The 13,468-nt window shown below is 39.4% G+C and overlaps 1 pseudogene; it reads right to left on the reverse strand.

The window, feature by feature from the left end:
• Window positions 1-4,508: 4,508 nt before the first annotated feature.
• Window positions 4,509-13,078, reverse strand: LOC139472723 (uncharacterized; annotated as a pseudogene).
• Window positions 13,079-13,468: the final 390 nt, after the last annotated feature.

Raw genomic sequence — 13,468 nt, forward strand, 5'->3', positions numbered from 1 at the left:
CAAATAAACTGAAACACAGCATATGTGCATTTATCATATTAGAACATTACAACATGGTATTACATCAGCTACCTACCCTTAAGTCCCAATTATGGAATGATATTAGTATTTTAGTCTGACTTCGTTAGTTGTGGGTGGAATTGTTATGACAATGAAACGGTCCCCGCAAGTTGGTGCGTTGTTGCACAATATCAATAACAATAACAAGTTGTTTGAGTATCAATACTGTGAATAGCAAATCTACATAGTACATACAGGTCAAATACTGAACATTGTTTTCTAATTTTCATTGCCTGCTATGTTATTACTGTATATCTAAATTATACTCAGGTATTTGTTGTGAGTGAGAATCAATGCATATCGTTATATATATTTTTACCAGGATATGACGCCCACCAGTGTAATTCTGGAGGAAAATATATTTTTTCGTGCATTTCAACGTCTGTGGATACATCTCAAATCGACAACTGTCATGATGGTTTCTCTGTGTCCATATTGCTTTTTGCCAAATGATGATAACAGGCTACTAAATGTAGAGTGCTGCGACCTATCGTAAATTATTTGTTGTTCCGAGTGACTTTGCTTGATGTTTTAGTCCCCAACCTCCCCAATACAAACACTCTCTTAACTAGACTCTGAAACTGGTGAGTTTTACGTCGTTTGATGTCTCGGGCTATACAGTATTACAAACGTGGATATACGAAATGCTACAGAATAATATTTCAGTTATAAACTTTTCATGATGATGCAATAACTGTAAAAGAGCAACAGGTCTACATGACTCAGCGCGTGTGCAACACAGTGGTAATTCAGTGTCAGGAAAACTCTTTGCAACACTGTCATAATTCAGCATTCCGAGCGATGGCGGCAGTACATCCATCACAGATCGGCTTACTAGATTCTATCTGTGGAAGAAACTGTCGCCGGCACCACAAGATGTTTGATACGGTGTTTGGTTGTGTAAAGAAGGGTATAAACACGTGGCCCTATAACGTGATTAAGATTGAAATGGCGATTGCCAGGGTGACGAGCGCCTAATTGTTTTCGCATTTAACGTCCGTTGTAACTTAGACATAAAATAATGAGAATCATGCACATTTGCATTTCCTTGCCATCCTTCAAAAACCAATGTTGGTGCCCTGCAAAAATACATTTGTTCCACATGAGATATTCCGGATTAGAACAAAGCTGAGTGTTACAATAATGAGGCTGATTTATTTGGCCCTGGTCTGTAGTGGGGATGGATTTCAGTAGATTTCTGCCATTATATGATGCAGAACAACGTTTTAAAATATATGAGTGAAAAAACATAGCCGACACTATGACTGAACAGATTTAGAAAAAATCTCATATCATCTAGTCTTTAGTCTCAGTTGTAAATAAATCTAGTTGTTATTAGTTCAGAGGATGAAACTTAGAAGCATATTTTTGCAATATACTGATTAAAATAGAACAAACAAGCTTTGCAGTTGAAACGAGGCATGAATGTTTACATCCAGACGTTTGTTTATTCCCGGTGGCAGGCAAAACAAACGTCTGGGTGTAAACATTGTGTGAAGCAAGCACCTGATTCCTTCAAAATGTATTCTGTTTTACATCAATCTTACTCTATTTACAATGTCTGTTTCATTTATTTTCCTAACAAAATTCTGAAGTACAAACTGAAAACTTACCACCGTTTGCGTCCTAACACCACAGCAAAAGAAGTGCCTCTTTGTTGACTTTTCAAAGGCATTTGACACCATAAGACATGATAATCTACTGAAAAGCCTACATGATGTTTGGATCAAGGATTAACTGTTCAACATAATTTCATCAATGTATTCAAGTCTGTGTGCTTGTGTAAGGGCTTCAACTGGACTAACTGATTATTTTGAATGTAATATTGGCACCCGGCAGAGCTGTATTTTGAGTCCACAGCTATTTATGATATTCATAAACAAGCTTTTAATTCAACTTGAAGACTGCGGAGGAGAAGGTGTTTTTATATCACAGGATTTTAAAAATATTTCTGCCATAATGTTTGCAGATGATGTTTCATCTGTATCATATTCAGCAGTTCAACTACAAAAGAAAATTGATGCTCTACACTTATTCTGTTTACAAACTGGTATGAAAGTCAAACTGAAGCAGACAAAAGTAATGGTATTTAGAAATGGTGGTCCCCTAAGAAGTTGTGAAAAGTGGTCATATAATGGTGAAAGCATTGATGTTGTTCCATTTTACAGATATTTAGGAATTATGGTCACCCCCAAACTTGTATCGACCCAGGCTCAAACATGTTTAGCTACTCAGAGTTCAAAAGCTGTGTTTGCCATAAATAGATATCAGAAGAAACTTGGTGATATTCCATGCAAAGATTTATTCAAAATTATTGATAGTATCGTAACTCCTATCCTGTGCTATGGCTCTGAAATCTGGGATGTTAATTACAGCAAAATCATTGAGGATATTCAAGTTAAGGTGTGCAAATCAGTTCTTAAAGTGTCAAGAAATACATGTAATGTGATGGTGCTTGGTGAGTGTGGTAGAGCTCCTTTACAGCTTACATATATGACAAGAGCTGTGAAGTACTGGTGCAGGCTGATACAACTGAGCCCGGAGAGACTACCATATATCAGTGTTACAAGATGCTAGCGGTTCTGGATGATTCAGGTCGCACCACCTGGTCGCACACACATTAAAAGTATTTTATTCAGATTTGGATTTGGATATGCATAGATAGCACAAGAAGTTGGGGAAAAAACTGTTTTTATTTCCATGTTTAAACAGAGACTATTTGACAACTTGCAGCAAACCTGGAGTGTAAATGTGAACAGTTTATCTGACTCTTATTCCTATAAACATTTTGAATAACTACTAAATGTTGAATATTACTTAAATTCACGGAGAAAGACGACACTGGTATTTTGATTAATATAAATATACCTCCCCTAATTACTTTTTACAATTCTTGGAGAAAGAAAGTAAACAGTTTAATACCCTGTGATCACAATATTTAGAAAAAGATGAACATTTTGATTATATAATGCAAAACGAGAGAAATAATTCGTAAATCGTTTGTGACAACGCGCACCTGTGAATCGTTAGATATCATTGTTATGTTTATCAAACGACCTAAAAAAAACTATTCCAAGACCAAGACAATTCTCCTGGAAATTTAGTTTTAAAATAAAATGAAACGGCTATTCATGGAAGTTGTTTATATGAACTTATAATATTGACTTTGACACTCCCAAGAAATTTATGTTGAAAAATATCAAATCATAGCAATGTATTTATTTTTAATTCCCTAATTCTTCCTATAATTCTCTTCCCATGCATATTCTGAACGAATAGACGAATGGATAGCTAAAAAGGGGGGAACATGCGACAATGTAAAATATGTATTTTGCTTTGTTTACATTTCAAACAAGTGCAGTTTTTCGAGCACAGCGTTGTTTTCACACCTAACTTATTTTGCTTGATTTGATCTCGGCACTTTGTATTGGTGACAGAGACTATGTGTCATTAGATTCTAAAATGTATGAGGAATTCAAGGATGTATGTATCACAACTGAGTTTGAAATACGCGTAATGTTAGGCGTCTCATTACCGGTAGGATACATGTGAAACGTGATTTTGTAAATCTAATGTGGCGGAAAGTTCACAGTATACAAAACTGTGAAGTGTATCTGCGTGTCTGATGTATTTGAATTTTATTCGACTTCCAAGTGAGGTTTGAAGAGGAGAGACATATATGTCCCTCTGGCATCCTGCCCCTGGGTGAAAAACAACAACAAATAACCAAAACCTATTTATAGCTCTGAATTCATCTGGGGAATCTGGTCAGTCGTAAGACGAGAGTGTAAAGAAGGTTGTTACCCGCTGGGAAGTAGCTTGATTGAAATGGTGAAATGGGAGAGAGAAAAAAAATATCTCGCCAATCAGAAATGTTTCTTTTTAAATTTCAGCAGCAATAATATGCAACACATCTCCATTTGTTAATCTATATCGCCCACATGAGGCCTGTGCTGTACTTGCATATGTCGCGAAGCCAGCATTTAGCAGCCCTTTGAATTACCGATATCGTATTTAGCAGAGAAAACAGCAGACAGCTTTAGTGTTTAGACCTAAGCCGGAATGCCGTGACGTCATCGACAGTGTGACGTCACTGTCATTGTACATTTGGCGCCACGTCAGCTGGGCGAACCTCGCCTCGGTCAAAGGTCACCGAGTGCAGCGAGATGTAAACAAACAGTTTTTTTTGTGTTTTTCACGATTAATTACAATTTTATGGCGTAAAACTAACACAGAAATATATGACGACATGCATGAACATATCACGAAGTTCGGTGCTTACATACCAATCACACATCATCTCTATTTACACTCTGTTAACAATTTTCTTACCTGATCATGAGAACTTCCAAACACAACAAATGACAAAATGTCTGACAAAGTTTTACCAGTTTTATTCACATCCAAAAACAACAAACAGTTTCACGTAAATAAATACAGATGTACACACGACGACGTGAACGGCACACCACGTCACTGTCAGGTCTCCCCCCACCGTCCACACAAACACGACACTGACGTCACTGAGCGGCGCGGGACACGAGGAGATCCGCCACTCGCGTATGTCCCCTGAGTCTCGCCCTGTCGGCCGCCGTCATCCCCGACTTGGTCCTGGCGTCGATGTCCACCACGTGCAGAGACAGCACAAACTTCACCGTCTCCATGTCTCCTCCAATACAGGCGATGTGAAGGATGTTGTCACCGTCCTCGTCCACCAGTGACACATCGGCCCCTTTACTCACCAGGAGCTCCACCACGTCTCTCCGTCCCCTGTATGCTGCCCTCATCACCGGTGTCTGGCTCCACCACCCCCACCTACGTCGACGCCCAGAGACAGGATCCGCTTCACCTTCTCCAGGTTCCCGGCCTCGCTGGCGCCATGGAGGTCCCTGCAGTCTGCTGGTGATGGAGTCGCTGTAACACAAAGTAAACTCTGTACACTTCCAGACACTTTCGTCATACATCTACATGGTTCACACCTCAACGTGGTGACACGTGACACGGTACGTCCTCAACCACTTCCAACATGGCTGACAACACAAGGATCAAGGGGAAGGACGACAGCTGGTTCATGTAATCAAGGATTATGTGGTCAATGTTTAGAATCTTTCTGTTACATCCAGTTGTTGTAACATTATTCTGTGTGTGGCTGGAGAGTGTCAACGTTTGATGAACTGAGCTTTATGAGATGATACTGTCAGTACAGTTGCTGTTTGGAAATATTAGATAGATCTTATAAGACATGACATTGGTTTATGTCAGTCTGTTTGTTTGTTGTTTTACGCCGCATGCAGCAGTAGTCCAGCAATAAGATGGCGGAGTCTGGTACAGACAGACAGTCCAGTGGTTGACAACATGAGCACCGATCGACACAACTGGGATACGATAACATGCTAGAAGCAAGTCAGAACCCCATGGGACTATACCCCAGCTTGTTAATTGTTGGAGGGATTAAAGTGTGGGCTTTCTGCCTGCTGGGTTCTCCCACCTACCCTGTGTAGCAGGCTTTTTTGTGGTCGTCACTGGTGTCCTCATGGTCCGACTGGGGTCGCTCGAGGCTGAAACACAGAACATGCTGTTCAGAAAACAATACAAACTAAATAAGCATTATACATACAAGATATTCGACAAAGTTTGTGTTTTTAAAATTTTGACTGATGAATACAATTTCAAAACCATTCATCTTAGTAGAGGTATAAATATAAGGTCGTCTAGCGACTAACAAATCACTCAAACGACTAGAGTCTATCATAAATACAACACAAACATTGAGATTGCTGTTCATCTGAGCCGCGCGTCTGTACAGGCTTGTTGGATTGAGCCTTATGGTGGTACTGGCAATACAATTGACTTGTTAGAAATTATTAGGATAATAAGAGACTACATTTATCAGCTTGTTATTGTAGAGACTGTTCATATGAAGGTTTTTGGAGTGAACTTTCAGGCTTATATTTGTCACATGTTGATGTGACCTCATCTCTTACAAGTTGGACAGTCACAGTATCTACCACCTGCTGGGTTCTCCCACCTACCATGGGTCGTCACTGTCGTCATCTGTGCAGCCCTTTCTCTGTGGCTCCGGTCGCTCGAAGCTGAAACACAAAATATGCTGTTCAGTTGGGTTGGGTTTTACAGGTTCTTAGCAATATTCCAGCAATATCTGGGCGGGGAACACTAGACATGGGCTTCACACATTGTAACCATGTGGGGGAATTAATCTCGTGAAGAGCGAATGCTTTATCCACTGGGCTACCCTCCCCCAGATATGCTGTTCAGAAAACTATATATTGCAGGTAAACATTACAACTACTGGCCTGAGAGAAGCTTTTGCCTTTCAACAAATGTGTGACTTTCAAATTTTTTCACTGATACACTTGATTTATAATAGAGTTGCTGTAGTAGAGGTATTATTAACAGCGTTAGAAATTGGCACTAGTCCTGTAGTCCTTACTAGACTGCCCAATAGTAAAGGTATCCTAAGGAGTAGTAGAAATTGGCCCATTTTAAGGGTTTGGCTATATGTTATCATTATAAGGAATAGTGGACAAAAACTGTTAGTTTCTAACCCTGATTAATATACCGTAGCATGGTGACTGACACATTTTGAAAATCGCTTATATTTATTAGATTTAGATTGCTGGAAAAACACTCCCTGAATAAACCTAAGCTGCACACTGCCTCTGTGCTACCTGCTGAGATATATCTCTTCTCTTGGTTGAAGTTGCAGAAACTGAATAGATTGTTATTGTGTTGTCATAATAATATAATCATACACCATACAACATAAATGAACACTACTACACCAACGATAGAAATTGGCACTCGTCCTATTGTCCTTGCCAAACATCCCAATAGTTCAGATATCATAACGACCAGGCTAGAAAACATGTCATTTTAAGGGTTTTATATGTTACCATTATGAGGACTAAGGACTAAACATGTTAGTTTATATTGCTGTACACAAGAAAGACCAGATCTCAAATAAACTGAAACACAGCATATGTGCATTTATCATATTAGAACATTACAACATGGTATTACATCAGCTACCTACCCTTAAGTCCCAATTATGGAATGATATTAGTATTTTAGTCTGACTTCGTTAGTTGTGGGTGGAATTGTTATGACAATGAAACGGTCCCCGCAAGTTGGTGCGTTGTTGCACAATATCAATAACAATAACAAGTTGTTTGAGTATCAATACTGTGAATAGCAAATCTACATAGTACATACAGGTCAAATACTGAACATTGTTTTCTAATTTTCATTGCCTGCTATGTTATTACTGTATATCTAAATTATACTCAGGTATTTGTTGTGAGTGAGAATCAATGCATATCGTTATATATATTTTTACCAGGATATGACGCCCACCAGTGTAATTCTGGAGGAAAATATATTTTTTCGTGCATTTCAACGTCTGTGGATACATCTCAAATCGACAACTGTCATGATGGTTTCTCTGTGTCCATATTGCTTTTTGCCAAATGATGATAACAGGCTACTAAATGTAGAGTGCTGCGACCTATCGTAAATTATTTGTTGTTCCGAGTGACTTTGCTTGATGTTTTAGTCCCCAACCTCCCCAATACAAACACTCTCTTAACTAGACTCTGAAACTGGTGAGTTTTACGTCGTTTGATGTCTCGGGCTATACAGTATTACAAACGTGGATATACGAAATGCTACAGAATAATATTTCAGTTATAAACTTTTCATGATGATGCAATAACTGTAAAAGAGCAACAGGTCTACATGACTCAGCGCGTGTGCAACACAGTGGTAATTCAGTGTCAGGAAAACTCTTTGCAACACTGTCATAATTCAGCATTCCGAGCGATGGCGGCAGTACATCCATCACAGATCGGCTTACTAGATTCTATCTGTGGAAGAAACTGTCGCCGGCACCACAAGATGTTTGATACGGTGTTTGGTTGTGTAAAGAAGGGTATAAACACGTGGCCCTATAACGTGATTAAGATTGAAATGGCGATTGCCAGGGTGACGAGCGCCTAATTGTTTTCGCATTTAACGTCCGTTGTAACTTAGACATAAAATAATGAGAATCATGCACATTTGCATTTCCTTGCCATCCTTCAAAAACCAATGTTGGTGCCCTGCAAAAATACATTTGTTCCACATGAGATATTCCGGATTAGAACAAAGCTGAGTGTTACAATAATGAGGCTGATTTATTTGGCCCTGGTCTGTAGTGGGGATGGATTTCAGTAGATTTCTGCCATTATATGATGCAGAACAACGTTTTAAAATATATGAGTGAAAAAACATAGCCGACACTATGACTGAACAGATTTAGAAAAAATCTCATATCATCTAGTCTTTAGTCTCAGTTGTAAATAAATCTAGTTGTTATTAGTTCAGAGGATGAAACTTAGAAGCATATTTTTGCAATATACTGATTAAAATAGAACAAACAAGCTTTGCAGTTGAAACGAGGCATGAATGTTTACATCCAGACGTTTGTTTATTCCCGGTGGCAGGCAAAACAAACGTCTGGGTGTAAACATTGTGTGAAGCAAGCACCTGATTCCTTCAAAATGTATTCTGTTTTACATCAATCTTACTCTATTTACAATGTCTGTTTCATTTATTTTCCTAACAAAATTCTGAAGTACAAACTGAAAACTTACCACCGTTTGCGTCCTAACACCACAGCAAAAGAAGTGCCTCTTTGTTGACTTTTCAAAGGCATTTGACACCATAAGACATGATAATCTACTGAAAAGCCTACATGATGTTTGGATCAAGGATTAACTGTTCAACATAATTTCATCAATGTATTCAAGTCTGTGTGCTTGTGTAAGGGCTTCAACTGGACTAACTGATTATTTTGAATGTAATATTGGCACCCGGCAGAGCTGTATTTTGAGTCCACAGCTATTTATGATATTCATAAACAAGCTTTTAATTCAACTTGAAGACTGCGGAGGAGAAGGTGTTTTTATATCACAGGATTTTAAAAATATTTCTGCCATAATGTTTGCAGATGATGTTTCATCTGTATCATATTCAGCAGTTCAACTACAAAAGAAAATTGATGCTCTACACTTATTCTGTTTACAAACTGGTATGAAAGTCAAACTGAAGCAGACAAAAGTAATGGTATTTAGAAATGGTGGTCCCCTAAGAAGTTGTGAAAAGTGGTCATATAATGGTGAAAGCATTGATGTTGTTCCATTTTACAGATATTTAGGAATTATGGTCACCCCCAAACTTGTATCGACCCAGGCTCAAACATGTTTAGCTACTCAGAGTTCAAAAGCTGTGTTTGCCATAAATAGATATCAGAAGAAACTTGGTGATATTCCATGCAAAGATTTATTCAAAATTATTGATAGTATCGTAACTCCTATCCTGTGCTATGGCTCTGAAATCTGGGATGTTAATTACAGCAAAATCATTGAGGATATTCAAGTTAAGGTGTGCAAATCAGTTCTTAAAGTGTCAAGAAATACATGTAATGTGATGGTGCTTGGTGAGTGTGGTAGAGCTCCTTTACAGCTTACATATATGACAAGAGCTGTGAAGTACTGGTGCAGGCTGATACAACTGAGCCCGGAGAGACTACCATATATCAGTGTTACAAGATGCTAGCGGTTCTGGATGATTCAGGTCGCACCACCTGGTCGCACACACATTAAAAGTATTTTATTCAGATTTGGATTTGGATATGCATAGATAGCACAAGAAGTTGGGGAAAAAACTGTTTTTATTTCCATGTTTAAACAGAGACTATTTGACAACTTGCAGCAAACCTGGAGTGTAAATGTGAACAGTTTATCTGACTCTTATTCCTATAAACATTTTGAATAACTACTAAATGTTGAATATTACTTAAATTCACGGAGAAAGACGACACTGGTATTTTGATTAATATAAATATACCTCCCCTAATTACTTTTTACAATTCTTGGAGAAAGAAAGTAAACAGTTTAATACCCTGTGATCACAATATTTAGAAAAAGATGAACATTTTGATTATATAATGCAAAACGAGAGAAATAATTCGTAAATCGTTTGTGACAACGCGCACCTGTGAATCGTTAGATATCATTGTTATGTTTATCAAACGACCTAAAAAAAACTATTCCAAGACCAAGACAATTCTCCTGGAAATTTAGTTTTAAAATAAAATGAAACGGCTATTCATGGAAGTTGTTTATATGAACTTATAATATTGACTTTGACACTCCCAAGAAATTTATGTTGAAAAATATCAAATCATAGCAATGTATTTATTTTTAATTCCCTAATTCTTCCTATAATTCTCTTCCCATGCATATTCTGAACGAATAGACGAATGGATAGCTAAAAAGGGGGGAACATGCGACAATGTAAAATATGTATTTTGCTTTGTTTACATTTCAAACAAGTGCAGTTTTTCGAGCACAGCGTTGTTTTCACACCTAACTTATTTTGCTTGATTTGATCTCGGCACTTTGTATTGGTGACAGAGACTATGTGTCATTAGATTCTAAAATGTATGAGGAATTCAAGGATGTATGTATCACAACTGAGTTTGAAATACGCGTAATGTTAGGCGTCTCATTACCGGTAGGATACATGTGAAACGTGATTTTGTAAATCTAATGTGGCGGAAAGTTCACAGTATACAAAACTGTGAAGTGTATCTGCGTGTCTGATGTATTTGAATTTTATTCGACTTCCAAGTGAGGTTTGAAGAGGAGAGACATATATGTCCCTCTGGCATCCTGCCCCTGGGTGAAAAACAACAACAAATAACCAAAACCTATTTATAGCTCTGAATTCATCTGGGGAATCTGGTCAGTCGTAAGACGAGAGTGTAAAGAAGGTTGTTACCCGCTGGGAAGTAGCTTGATTGAAATGGTGAAATGGGAGAGAGAAAAAAAATATCTCGCCAATCAGAAATGTTTCTTTTTAAATTTCAGCAGCAATAATATGCAACACATCTCCATTTGTTAATCTATATCGCCCACATGAGGCCTGTGCTGTACTTGCATATGTCGCGAAGCCAGCATTTAGCAGCCCTTTGAATTACCGATATCGTATTTAGCAGAGAAAACAGCAGACAGCTTTAGTGTTTAGACCTAAGCCGGAATGCCGTGACGTCATCGACAGTGTGACGTCACTGTCATTGTACATTTGGCGCCACGTCAGCTGGGCGAACCTCGCCTCGGTCAAAGGTCACCGAGTGCAGCGAGATGTAAACAAACAGTTTTTTTTGTGTTTTTCACGATTAATTACAATTTTATGGCGTAAAACTAACACAGAAATATATGACGACATGCATGAACATATCACGAAGTTCGGTGCTTACATACCAATCACACATCATCTCTATTTACACTCTGTTAACAATTTTCTTACCTGATCATGAGAACTTCCAAACACAACAAATGACAAAATGTCTGACAAAGTTTTACCAGTTTTATTCACATCCAAAAACAACAAACAGTTTCACGTAAATAAATACAGATGTACACACGACGACGTGAACGGCACACCACGTCACTGTCAGGTCTCCCCCCACCGTCCACACAAACACGACACTGACGTCACTGAGCGGCGCGGGACACGAGGAGATCCGCCACTCGCGTATGTCCCCTGAGTCTCGCCCTGTCGGCCGCCGTCATCCCCGACTTGGTCCTGGCGTCGATGTCCACCACGTGCAGAGACAGCACAAACTTCACCGTCTCCATGTCTCCTCCAATACAGGCGATGTGAAGGATGTTGTCACCGTCCTCGTCCACCAGTGACACATCGGCCCCTTTACTCACCAGGAGCTCCACCACGTCTCTCCGTCCCCTGTATGCTGCCCTCATCACCGGTGTCTGGCTCCACCACCCCCACCTACAGTTGACGTCGACGCCCAGAGACAGGATCCGCTTCACCTTCTCCAGGTTCCCGGCCTCGCTGGCGCCATGGAGGTCCCTGCAGTCTGCTGGTGATGGAGTCGCTGTAACACAAAGTAAACTCTGTACACTTCCAGACACTTTCGTCATACATCTACATGGTTCACACCTCAACGTGGTGACACGTGACACGGTACGTCCTCAACCACTTCCAACATGGCTGACAACACAAGGATCAAGGGGAAGGACGACAGCTGGTTCATGTAATCAAGGATTATGTGGTCAATGTTTAGAATCTTTCTGTTACATCCAGTTGTTGTAACATTATTCTGTGTGTGGCTGGAGAGTGTCAACGTTTGATGAACTGAGCTTTATGAGATGATACTGTCAGTACAGTTGCTGTTTGGAAATATTAGATAGATCTTATAAGACATGACATTGGTTTATGTCAGTCTGTTTGTTTGTTGTTTTACGCCGCATGCAGCAGTAGTCCAGCAATAAGATGGCGGAGTCTGGTACAGACAGACAGTCCAGTGGTTGACAACATGAGCACCGATCGACACAACTGGGATACGATAACATGCTAGAAGCAAGTCAGAACCCCATGGGACTATACCCCAGCTTGTTAATTGTTGGAGGGATTAAAGTGTGGGCTTTCTGCCTGCTGGGTTCTCCCACCTACCCTGTGTAGCAGGCTTTTTTGTGGTCGTCACTGGTGTCCTCATGGTCCGACTGGGGTCGCTCGAGGCTGAAACACAGAACATGCTGTTCAGAAAACAATACAAACTAAATAAGCATTATACATACAAGATATTCGACAAAGTTTGTGTTTTTAAAATTTTGACTGATGAATACAATTTCAAAACCATTCATCTTAGTAGAGGTATAAATATAAGGTCGTCTAGCGACTAACAAATCACTCAAACGACTAGATTCTATCATAAATACAACACAAACATTGAGATTGCTGTTCATCTGAGCCGCGCGTCTGTACAGGCTTGTTGGATTGAGCCTTATGGTGGTACTGGCAATACAATTGACTTGTTAGAAATTATTAGGATAATAAGAGACTACATTTATCAGCTTGTTATTGTAGAGACTGTTCATATGAAGGTTTTTGGAGTGAACTTTCAGGCTTATATTTGTCACATGTTGATGTGACCTCATCTCTTACAAGTTGGACAGTCACAGTATCTACCACCTGCTGGGTTCTCCCACCTACCATGGGTCGTCACTGTCGTCATCTGTGCAGCCCTTTCTCTGTGGCTCCGGTCGCTCGAAGCTGAAACACAAAATATGCTGTTCAGTTGGGTTGGGTTTTACAGGTTCTTAGCAATATTCCAGCAATATCTGGGCGGGGAACACTAGACATGGGCTTCACACATTGTAACCATGTGGGGGAATTAATCTCGTGAAGAGCGAATGCTTTATCCACTGGGCTACCCTCCCCCAGATATGCTGTTCAGAAAACTATATATTGCAGGTAAACATTACAACTACTGGCCTGAGAGAAGCTTTTGCCTTTCAACAAATGTGTGACTTTCAAATTTTTT

The sequence above is a fragment of the Haliotis cracherodii genome, unplaced genomic scaffold (assembly GCF_022045235.1).
Source record: "Haliotis cracherodii isolate W230 unplaced genomic scaffold, xgHalCrac1.p SCAF_25, whole genome shotgun sequence".
NCBI classification, from domain to species: Eukaryota; Metazoa; Mollusca; class Gastropoda; order Lepetellida; family Haliotidae; genus Haliotis; species Haliotis cracherodii.